Raw genomic sequence first — 11,698 nt, forward strand, 5'->3', positions numbered from 1 at the left:
AGGACAAGATATAAGACAGCCCTTCTATGAGGAAGACACCTCACACATCCAGAAGAGCACCTACTGAATGTACAAACAGCAAAAACTATCATTTTGGTGTTTGCAAGAATCAGGGCCGGCTCTCCCATGAGATGGGATGAAGCCTCCGTTTCAGGTGGTAGAGTGGGAAGAGCAGTAAAGTGTGCTGCTCCACCCACCCCTGCTTCCACCAGGAGGGCTGTTGCTGCCTCCAGCAGGTGCTCCAGAAAACCCTGCCAGCCTCTCTCGTACAATGACATTTGCCACAGCAATAAAGCAGTTTATGGGACTCTCTGGCACAGCCACTCTCTGCAGAGCCACATTGGCCAAGGAAGCGGCTGGTGGAAGGGGATGTGGGAGCACAATACGCGAAGGGGGAGCAATGTGGGAATTTTTGTCAGAGACTATGGCAAATAACTACTTTGAAGCTGCAATAATCTTGCCCATGCTTACTGTACACAATTCAGACAGTTACAGAAAATATCTCTCTTACACTTTTTTGCACAAATATATTTCTTTTTCCTTAAAAACAGGGTCAGCAACATATTCATTAACATGACAGAAATACTTTTGTTTTCAAATAAAGTCTTTTATTATAATGGTTATGTGCTCTTAAACAATGAGAGGGGATTAAGTATATTATTTCCACCTTTTCATATTGCTTTGACATACAGAAAACTTACAACACCATCTTTTTCACATTATTAAATTGGTAAGTTTAAAGTAAAGGTGCTGTACCTAATTAGGAATTTAAAAGTTTGAGGAGCTATGCAACAAATAAAAATTTAGTTGCTTAATCACTTGTCTTTTTACCAAATTGATTAGGAATAAATAATATTTACCAAGAATTCCATTCATGTGCATTTGTTATGTTGCGGGTTACCTCACTGTTAGCTGGAAAGGCCATCCTTAAAAGACCCTCTAACAACTGCACTCTTAACTCTCAGACCCACCAATTAAATCAATAAAAGCTTCAGTAAAGTGCTCCTCAAAGAGTGAATACATTTTGGATTAAATCCAATCCAGACGTCTGCTCACACAATAGAAATTCACCTTCCCCTCTGTTCTCCAACAGCCTCCTGAATGCCCCCATGCCACCAGTCTGTTCTTCAGGGTCCCCTAACCCTCTGGAGCAAAATTAGAACACATGTGGGGAGCTGCTGGAGAGGAGGGAATTTCCCTCCAGCAGTAGTGTCTGTTCCACTTGCAGAAGGACATCACTGGATACAACATTTTATATTTAGTGGTTAGTTACAAGACTCTGGACCTGTATACTTCAGGCATTAGCTTGTGATATGTCTCTACTGGGCCATTCTGTTTAACAAGTTCAAGGTTTTGGATCTTTGGTAAACTGCCACCTTGATTGGTCTAGAAAGGTGGTCTAGAGAAATAGTATAAATAATAATAATTATATAACAAATACTATTTAAAAACAGCTGTAAAAAGACACCACCACCAAAAAAAAAAGACAGTCGCACCAATGTTATAATTGCCAACGTATTTGGAAATTCTTCTCATTATCAAGGGCAACTGATTTTTCAAGGACTTCCGAAGATTGCTTAGAACTCCTGGCTTCACTTGTGTTGGGAATTATAACATTGGCGTAGCTGCCTTCGTTTCCCAGTCCCCAAATATGAACACTCTGGCATTTGAACTAGATCATTTTCTAAAATGGATATTAAAACCTGGGGTTTGGTTTTCACAGTTGTCCAAGTAATTTCTCAAGGTTGCAGGGCAACAGTTACTACGAAGTAGCAAGATTGTTTTGGAAAGCAAAGAGACTGCCTCCTACATCACTATCTGACTTGAAACTTGTTTTGTTTGGCTTTAAACTTCTTTTGTTTCCTTCCAGCCAAGGAGCCCTATTTGTTCATGACTGCTATGGAACAACCTGTTTCACCGATTCAGCCACCTGCTTTCCTTTTCCTTCTACAACTTTCTATTAACATAAAGCTTCACACATTAAAAACAACAGCCAATGAAATGAAACAAGACTTCTCAAAAGCTGTCATGAAAAGCTGAAGCACTCACTTTTTTTCTGAATTAAGAATAGATGCACTTATTTGTACACCCAAAATGGTAAGAATTCATCTACTACCCAACCACACCCACACTGGCGCCCTCCCCCTATATTTCCATGCAAGTCATTGTTCTGAACTTGCCACCTGACTGGAAAGGAGGCACGCTCAGAGCAGTGATTTATAGAGATGAGACAGGAAACCTCATTTAAGGAGAAGTAATTTTGCTGCATTTATGCATCAGAAGTGATTGAAGAATTCAACCACACCTGATCCAGAGATGAAGCAAAATTACCATGCCAAGCAGAGCCTCAATGGAAGGAGAAAGGGCTAGAGCAATGAATTGGAGAGTCATTTCGCAGACAGATTTTCCTGTGATGTTTTAGGCACAAAAAGCATGTATTTATTTCTTGCTGCCCATTAACAGTTCTCTTATGGCAAACAGTTTGGGAATTACTGGGCTGGACATAGAAGAACATATTACAGTATTTCTGATGTCCCTATACATATACAAGAAGGAATAGATTTTGCAGATATCATGATTGATATGTTACATAAGAAGTTAAGTAAACCGAAAAGGTCTGGTTTCCTGTCTGTAGGAAGGACTGGAGCCAAACTGCAAGAACATAGCCGTCAGCAGTTATGGCTAAGTGGAGAAGAGCAAGAAAAAATAGCATTTCACTTGAAGATAGATAACAAGGTAGACAGATATAAGCAGGTGGTAAGGAAAAGCCATTTTCAGGGTTGCTTTTTTAAAACTGTTTAATCATACAGGCTAGGGGGCATATAAAACAAGAATATTTAAAGATAACTATGGGCAGTATTCAGTGCTGCCCATGCACCAGCAAAACCCACTGCTGGCGCAAGAGGAAGCCAGCACGTTCTAAAGCAATCAGAAACAAGTCAAAACACTCATTTCCAGAAGAGAACACCTCAGTGGGACTCACAGAAGGGAGATCCACTGACCTGTCCACTGACGTTCTAGAAACAAAACTTTCAGCTAGTTTCTGGGGTTGCTCTAGGACATACTAGCTGCCAGTTGTGCCAGTGGTGTACCCTGCCAGAGCAACAATAGTGTATTCTGCCAGAGCAACATGTGCATGGGCAGTGCTGGATACTACCCATTAAAATCATGATAAAATCCCACCAAAGTCACTGATTGTGTTCAGATGATCATGACAAGGGAACAAGCCATTGTCGCTTCCCCCATCGTATGTGCCTTGTGTGAGTGCCATTGGCATAATCCTGCATGTTGCAGTGCAGGTTGGCATGTCATCCAAACTGGGTGTGTGGCACGGCAGGGGTGACTTCATACCCACCCTAAACCCAATGACATGCAGTAGAGGTTGTAGGGTGGGTACAAAGCCACCCCCACTACACCACATGTCTGTTTGGATGACATGCCAGCCTGCGCTGTATCATGGGGAATTATGCAAATAGTGGTCACACATGCGGGTGTGGGGAGAGAAACCACGATGGCTTCTTTCTGTCATGATCATTGAAAGCCAGTCACTGTCAGCTAATCCAATGAAACAGTGGCCAAGCTTGAATGAACCTCCTCAATGAATACCCTACCATTGCAGGTATCTATGATCTTACAGACAAGATACATTATAGTTGATAGGTCATCATTCTCAAGCCAGTTCTATTTGTTAACCTCTGCTCATAACAGAGCATACTACTATAATCCTTGCCTCTAATCCAGCCTTCAGGCTACAGAAACATAATTAACTGGCCTCAGGAAAGAGGATTGTAACCTTTTCTGCAGATGAAACTGACAAACACTACTCCCAGGCACTTTCATTATCTGGAGTTCCAGTTATACACCAAATCAGCAAACCTGATTGGGCCCTGGATTTTTCCTTGCAATTACCTTCCATTCCTATGCTCACCCTGATCACAAACTCTGTGAACCACCAGTACAGTCTTGTTTGAGATTCATCTTTGCTTTTTCAATTCATTGTAGAGTCCAACAACAAATGAAAATGACCAAATGGCAAATCAGTGCAAGGAAACAATTCAGTGAAAATTAGTTTTTAAGTAGTCTCCCATAAGGCTGAGAGCATTTCAAATATTTGCATTCTTCCCCAGGGAAAACAACTCACTATAGTTCCAAACACGTGTTTTAGGAAGTGCAATTTGATGCTAAATAGTCTCCATTAGTTGTTGCAAAAGAGTACTTAAATCCAAGCAAACTTACTTGGACACCCATTGTACAATTGCTGATCATAAAAAGGCTGCTAACTCCAAAGATTTGTATACTCTCATCTTACATATATGATGATGGTAAAGAACGAAGTGGAACCCCACAAGGAATGTCAACAATACGCAAAGTAACTGTGGCTGTCTCCAGAAGTATTTCCAACACTGCTTAGCAAATAGCTCACTTTGGTTCAAAAGAAAAAGAAAAAGCGCCTATTAACAGACTGGTATTCTGCTGGTACAAACCCAAGCAATCTTTGAACTAGGCATTCTTATTTCTTAGTGTACACTCCCACCACACTGATGTATGCACAAGCTTGATGACCTATGGCAAGGCAGGATTGTCTCCAGGTGACCAAAGAACTTGGGTACAATTGATTCTCATTCTATAGGCCAGAGATGGTTAGTTTAGGTACTATGTTGGCAGATGAGTTAGTAAGTTTGTGCCCTAACTGTTGTGAACTGCTTATACAACAGCTTTGGAATCTAATATGGCTAGTGATATTGCACAGGAATTAGGAATAGCCTTAAAGAAAGAAGAGTAAGGCGGAACATCAGGTGTGACTTCAGCTTCAGCAACCTGTATGGTGAGGAAAATGAATGACTTGGAGGGTAGATGTGGAGGAATCTCATTTCAGATCTTACTGAATAAGCAGACGTCACTTGCGTTTTCTTGTCATCTCGTTTGTGAAGCTGCTAGAAATAACGCCCCCACCAAAAAAAACCAAAAAAAAACCCACCTTGTCATGCTAATTTTATCAGTTCCAATAATATTTATTTTCCCAGATTTACTATTAAGTATGGAATAGCAGCAAATCATTCTGCTAGTTCTTGTTCTAGCCTTTGAAGCCCTAGGCCACCAGAATTTTACTCAGACAATAATGCCAGCAAAATAGCAATCAATCACCCATCTTCCAAAAGACAAGGTTAGTCTGCAGTGCATGCAGTAGGTTGTTGTTATTATTATTATTATTATTATTATTATTATTATTATTATTATTTGTATCCCGCCTTTTGACAAATACTGGGCCTCAAGGTGGCTCTACAAAATTTAAAACATATACATTTTAAAACCTATGAAAAGAAATATATAAAAGTTTTTAAAAAATACAATATTAAAACATTAAACATTTAAAATACACGACAATTATTATTATTATTATTATTATTATTATTTATTTATATAGCACCATCAATGTACATGGTGCTGTACAGAGTAAAACAGTAAATAGCAAGACCCTGACGCATAGGCTTACATTCTAAGTCCTTAACATAGATGGAGGCCCAAATTATTTGCCAAAGGCCTGCCAAAACAAAGAAGTTTTTGCCTGCTTCAGAAAGCACATCAAGGAGGGAGCCACTCTAGCTTCCCCGGGGAAGAGAGTTCCAGAGCACTGGAGCAGCCACCAAGAAGGCCCTCTCCCATGTTCCCACCAGGAGCACTTGTGAAGATGGTGGGACTGAAAGAAGGGCTTCCCCAGAAGATCTTAAAGCACGGGCAGGCTCATAAGGGAGAATACGATCTTTCAGATAACCTGGACCCGAGCAATATCAGGTTACAGGCCTGATACCTTAAGCATAGACTTGTGAAAACTAAGGCATTGTATTGCATCCTTTGTGATGGTAGATTATTATTTATTACATTTCTATAGTGCCCCATAGCCGAATCAAGTGATACTTTAGGGATGTAAGAATTTCAAAGCAACTCCAAGTCTTAGATGCAAAGCACTAGAGGAAAAGAAAAAGACAAGCAGAGTAAGTTCCGTGCATTCTAAGCTGCCCTGAACATATCCAGATATGCCAGGCTTCCTCAACCACTTACATGATTTTCAGGCTTAGATTTGTATACTTGCTTAATTCTTAATTTTAAAAAGAAAAATAGAACAAAAGGATGATGACCTTAATGTGACAATCCAAAGAATGAAAGTCTGTTAAGCCATTTTTACAGGTATTTTACTATCAACCAGAGCAGTTCCTTCTTCCTCTTGGTATCAACAACTTCAGACAATGTAAAATTCCGCTGCGTGACAATCTCACAAATGTTCAAACGCAAATTTTACAGTAGCAAGACACTTGCTTTTCTGCAAGAAAATATTTGTTATTTTCCACTCTTAATGGCAGAATGAAACTTCAGCCCATAAACTAGATCTAGGTGATCATGTTGGTACACAGAAACCAGAAATCATACTACAAATGTATTACCCACTTGTTAATGTTATATTCTCTATACTGGTTTCGAAACAACCAGTACTTAGCACCAACATGCTCTATATCACCACAAAAGTACTGCTACTCAAGTTCTCAATTAAAAGTTTACTGGCTACCTGGCTATGTACTTGCCATGCACAATATTAATATATTATCTCATATGGCTAGATATGTTCTTATAGATTAAACAATGGCCTGGTGTGTATGCAATGATAACAGAGAATTTAAAATAATACTGGATTATTGGGAATGAGGAAGGGCTGACCAAGAACAAGCCATGGGTTATTTCTCTGGCTTGTTAGGGAAGAGACAAGGTAAAGTTCCAGGCTGGCAGTGGGAGAGACAGTGCGCATCACTATGTTCCTAATCACCCAGGTTTTTTGGGGTGTGTGTGGTTTTTTACAAATGCATGAAGGCTCCCTCAAAAAAACGGATGGGAAGATTAATGCCTGACTATCTCAGGATATTCCCAAGTGGTTGGCAATGCCCATCTGTTGTTGTTGAAAATATCACTGCTTAATTTAAAGCAGAAAGTCAATTAAAGGATTAGACAAGGAAAAATGCATCTCCTAGACAATAGCAGCACACATTCCTTTAGACTCCATTTCAGCAATGTTCCATTATAAATTTACTTTTCCAAAAAGAAGTTAGATGCATCATTTTCTTGGCCTAGCAAGAAAGTCAAGCTGGTCACGAACACACAGATTAGGTACATATAATTTTGTGGCTCATATGTAAATTATCTACTCTGATATACATCTGTACTGTCTGTACTGTTTTACACATTGCTTTTGCTGTAAAATGTTAAACTTGCATTGTAAAAGTGAATTTGAGGTTGCAGAAAATTGAGGTTCTTTTAGGTTTTAGGAATTATCCACTATCATGTTTATAACAAATTAATAATCACATTGACTTCAGGACCAAACTATGATAGCAGCAGTTCTATGTGCTTTAACATGGAATTGCACCAATCATGTAGAAAGAGGGAGCAAGCATCTGATTTTAGCAGCAAAATGGGCATATAGGTAAAGGATACTAGCGTACAACCCTGCACACACACACATATACACGCCTGCCACTTATCTCCCTACAGTCCCTTCTCCAAAGGCTTTTTACCCATCTGAAATAAATTCTGATGTTGACGCTCAGCTGGGGGAAAAACCATGAGAGGCAGGACATTTATGCATTCCCCACCTCTATGCACATTTTAAGGTCTCTCACACCCCTCTGTTTACATGAATAAAGATGGAATTGCCCTAAAACACAGAACTGGATGCTATCACATCTACTTTGGCCCTTAGTTACTTGCGTTTTCAAATCAGTGTTTTGAAACAGTCTACCTAAATTATATTCTTATGTAGCATGTTTATTTCTCTGTCATGTGTCTAGTTACTTATTTTGAAGGCAACACATGAGTGGACAGCTGACAGCAATATTTTTTAAGCCTCAATGCAACTATTAAAGAATATTAGTATACACAGACAATATTGATTCCTGCATTGAGCAAGAAGTTGGACTCGATGGCCTTACAGGCCCCTTCCAACTCTACTATTCTATGATTCTATGAGTGATTTCAAGCAGTTTATCAATAATTTCAGAATAACACATAGATAACACAGACCACTGTTTTTCAGAAACAAGACTGGAGCTAAATGAGATTTGAACACCTTACGAATAAGGCTCTAGAAAAGGGTGAACAATCTTTTATCTGCCAAGGGATGCATTCTCTTGCAGGTAATGTCGGGGGCTGCAGGTTGGCAGAAAGGAGGCCTGAAGCCATTGCTGGCCAGAGCCAGAGGTTTGTGGGGCACCCCTTTTCTCTTCCTTCCGACCCAGTGGTCTGCCAAAGGAGGGGCAGATCACTCTTGCCAGAGGGCTGAACTGATTTCACGCAGAAATTAGGCTTAGGAACACATGAAATTAAGGCCACAGTTTCCCCATCCCTGCTCTTGAACTAAGTTTGCATCACCCAGAGTGAGGCATCCAAGTATGGAACATATTCCTCCAGATAGTATGAGGTCAGACTGTGACAAGAGGTTGATAAAATTCTTTTGCAGGGCTTAAAGATCCCTCCACAGACTGGAGCTTTGCCTGTCATGTGCATGTCCAGAATGCACATGACAGAGCAAGACAATAAAGTTTTTTATATTTACAGGCAAAGTCTTCTTGCAAATGAATGAGAAACACCTTAACTAAAAATTGGTAGATCAACAAGGGACTAGATAAAGGTGTTTCAGGGGCAAGATTCAGCCCCTAGTTGGTCATCCCTAGTTTAAAGCTTAGCAAAGTATCATTACAAAGCTCAGATTGAGAAATTAACAACAACACCCTCTAGGAATGGGTTTTAGGTCTGCAAAATTGTAACAATCATAACCCCATACTACACAATATCCAGGAATTTTAAGTTCTTGTCCTTCATGGATACTGTCATGAAGACAATGACCTGGTTTGCATGATGAAAAAAGTTCACAGTGGGCTGTGGCGTGTGCTAGGCAGGATTTGCATATTCAACGCCCAGATGCAGCTTTTCATGTGAACCCAGGGGCCATAGGTTTTGCAAAGTTTGTTTAACTTTTGCATAACCCACGGCCCCCAAGTTCACATGACACAAGAATCCACAGCTGGGCACAGAATGTTCAAAATGGCTGCTGGCATGCACCGCGGCCCACTGTGGTGTAAATAAGCCAATAGTGTGAACTGGCCCAATGACTTGGTTCACATGACACACTGGGGCTCACTGTGGGTTATTTAAGCTATTATGAGCCACAGCATGTGCCAGGCAAAATTTGAATATTCAACCCCCAATCAGGGGATGTTGTGTCAGGCGAACTGGCAACCATTTGATCAGGGCTTGTATATTCAAAATGGTTGTTGGCACACACTGCACCTTATCAGGAGTTAAATAACCCCAAATGGGTTATCGTGTCACACAATTACCAAGTTCACACATCATGACTAACTATTGGTTAAACAATTCATAGTTTAGCCTCCCACCTACTCGTTGCTTCAGCTTTACATCTGACTTTGTAACCAACACAGGAATGTCCCATTCCTAGGTTGCTGTTGTGGTGTTGTCTAACCCTAAACAACTGTGCGTCGTTTAAGGTTAGACAACCCAGAGTTGTAACTCCACCGAAAAACAAGGGAGATTGTTGGGTTAAAACTCTGGGTTGTTTAACCCTAAACAACCCAGAGTGCCGGGTTCATACATCACGACAACATAGGAATGGGGCATTTCTGAGCACGTTTATGAGCATGCTCGCGCCTTCCCACTATACCTTGGCAATGCATGAATTGCTATTAGGAACCAGGTCATATACTTGCTTTACTAGATGAAAGAAAACTGGACACACACCTGGATGTTTCTACATCTCATATATATGATTAAGAATCAAATGTTTTTTATTCACTTTCAACCAGCAAAACACTACATCAAGAATTATTCCAAATGTGGTCACATATAAAAAGGTTAACTCCAACTTTCAGCTAGACCTAACACAAAAAGCGCCATTCAACATTTACCAAAGTGAACTGGAATGTTATACAGCATTCCCAGCATGGCTGGAAGGTACCGGTAAGCACATTTAATAATATTAGCTCATGTAACCAGGTCCCCAGACACATGTGTAAACAGAAATTCAAAACTGCATTACGAAGTGTGCTTTCAAGTACTGCTCTTGCTGATGCCATTTCAACCCTATTTGTTGAAATGTTAGAGTGCTCAGGTCACATAGTAATAAATACTGGATCATATATCACAGTAACTGGCCTATTTTACTGTTTCATAGGAAGTAATTGTTAGGGTTTCTTGCAGAAATTCCTGCAAGAGTTAAGTCAATTCACACAGGAGGAGCTAAAAGGAGGAGCCAGGAAAGGAGAAAGAAAGCAGATAAGGTGTCTAGAGTCTTCCCTCAACACCTGTATTCTTTGTGCTGGCATCTAAGGGGGTTCTTTCAACTAACTAATCCTCATCTACTGGGCACATAAGAAGCCAAGAGCTACCAAAGCATTGGGAATAGGGAGGGAAGTCAAGAGTGACAGGGAACGAAATACTAATTTTCTATGAATAACAAATACTAAGCAAGAATTTCACCAGAAATTCGTATTCGGCTGTAATGGCTTTCTCGTATTCGTGATGAAGAACTAAACCTTTGCTAAAATGCATTGGGAAGATTATTATTGAACATGGGGATGTCTAGTGTGTGTAGTTAGTTACCACCTTCTTCAAGACTATAAGATCAAGACGAGACTTTTTTTAGTCATCCCCACTTAACACATAAGCTATTCTTTACAAGGTAATTAACAGCACAATCCTACACAACTCTTCTCAGAAGTGGGTTGAACAGCATGTAATCCGAGGCAAGTGAAAATTGGACTGATGGGTTGTAGGTTGCTCTACAAACACACTGCAGCTGCCAACAAGTATGTATATTATAAACACACACACACGCTCAACAAGAAAAGAGAAGATATCGCGCTGTGGGGCCTTCTTCCTACTAGCATGCTCCTTCCTAACCGTGAAGTGTAGGTGAGCTCCATACTGCAAACCTGGACAGGTGAGGACATGTGTGAGGAGAACGCCACTTTCAGAAGGAAAGGAGAGTAAACCCTGCAAGCCTCTCCTTCCCACCCCCACGGAAGAGCTACCGGATGCCCCTTGTTTTAAAGGGCCGCCCTCGCGTTCAAAACATCTCCGCCCCGTAGAAAAGATTGGACACTTCTCAGAGAGAGCTACCTCGACCTCGTTCGTTGCGAGCGACGGCCGCAACTCCACACCATGGTTCACACACACACTCAAAGAAATAATCATTTTGCAACCTCAACGCTGAGGCGAGGAGAAAGTCGGTGGGGAAGAGAGCTAGAGGCGAAGTGCGTATTTACAACATTAACTAGCACCGTCCCGTCTGCTCAAGCTTTGCTTCCCCTCTCTTGCTAAAGACGATACTTTCAGCCCCCAAAAGTGGGGAGGAGAAAGTAAGGCAGCCACACGGGAAACCCCCGGGAGCCTCCTTGCCTGACAGCTTGCTTCCCCCCCCCCCCCCGCCGCTCCCCGAGACTCACCTGCGGCGGCGGCGGCACCAAACGCGGCGCTCCCTCTCCTCCCGTAAGCGCAGAGACGCCCTGCGGCCTGGCTGCTCCGGCGACTGCTTTGCCCCTGTCCCGCCCCTCAAGAGCAACCCGAACCGTCGCTGTTATTGGGAAGAGAGGAAGCAGCCACCATGTTCCTTTCGCCCCCGCAAAAGCGGCTGGAG

The 11,698-nt window shown here is 41.4% G+C and overlaps 1 protein-coding gene across 2 annotated transcripts in view; it reads right to left on the reverse strand.

Moving 5' to 3' along the window:
- DENND4C (DENN domain containing 4C) overlaps positions 1-11,698 on the reverse strand; it is a 77,207-nt gene extending 65,509 nt beyond the window's left edge. For both annotated transcript variants that reach the window (XM_063129225.1, XM_063129224.1), the window contains exon 1: positions 11,508-11,698. The gene's annotated coding sequence lies outside the window, so the exon portion shown is untranslated. The remainder of the gene's footprint in view (positions 1-11,507) is intronic.

The sequence above is a fragment of the Elgaria multicarinata genome, chromosome 6 (genome assembly GCF_023053635.1).
Source record: "Elgaria multicarinata webbii isolate HBS135686 ecotype San Diego chromosome 6, rElgMul1.1.pri, whole genome shotgun sequence".
Taxonomy (NCBI): domain Eukaryota; kingdom Metazoa; phylum Chordata; class Lepidosauria; order Squamata; family Anguidae; genus Elgaria; species Elgaria multicarinata.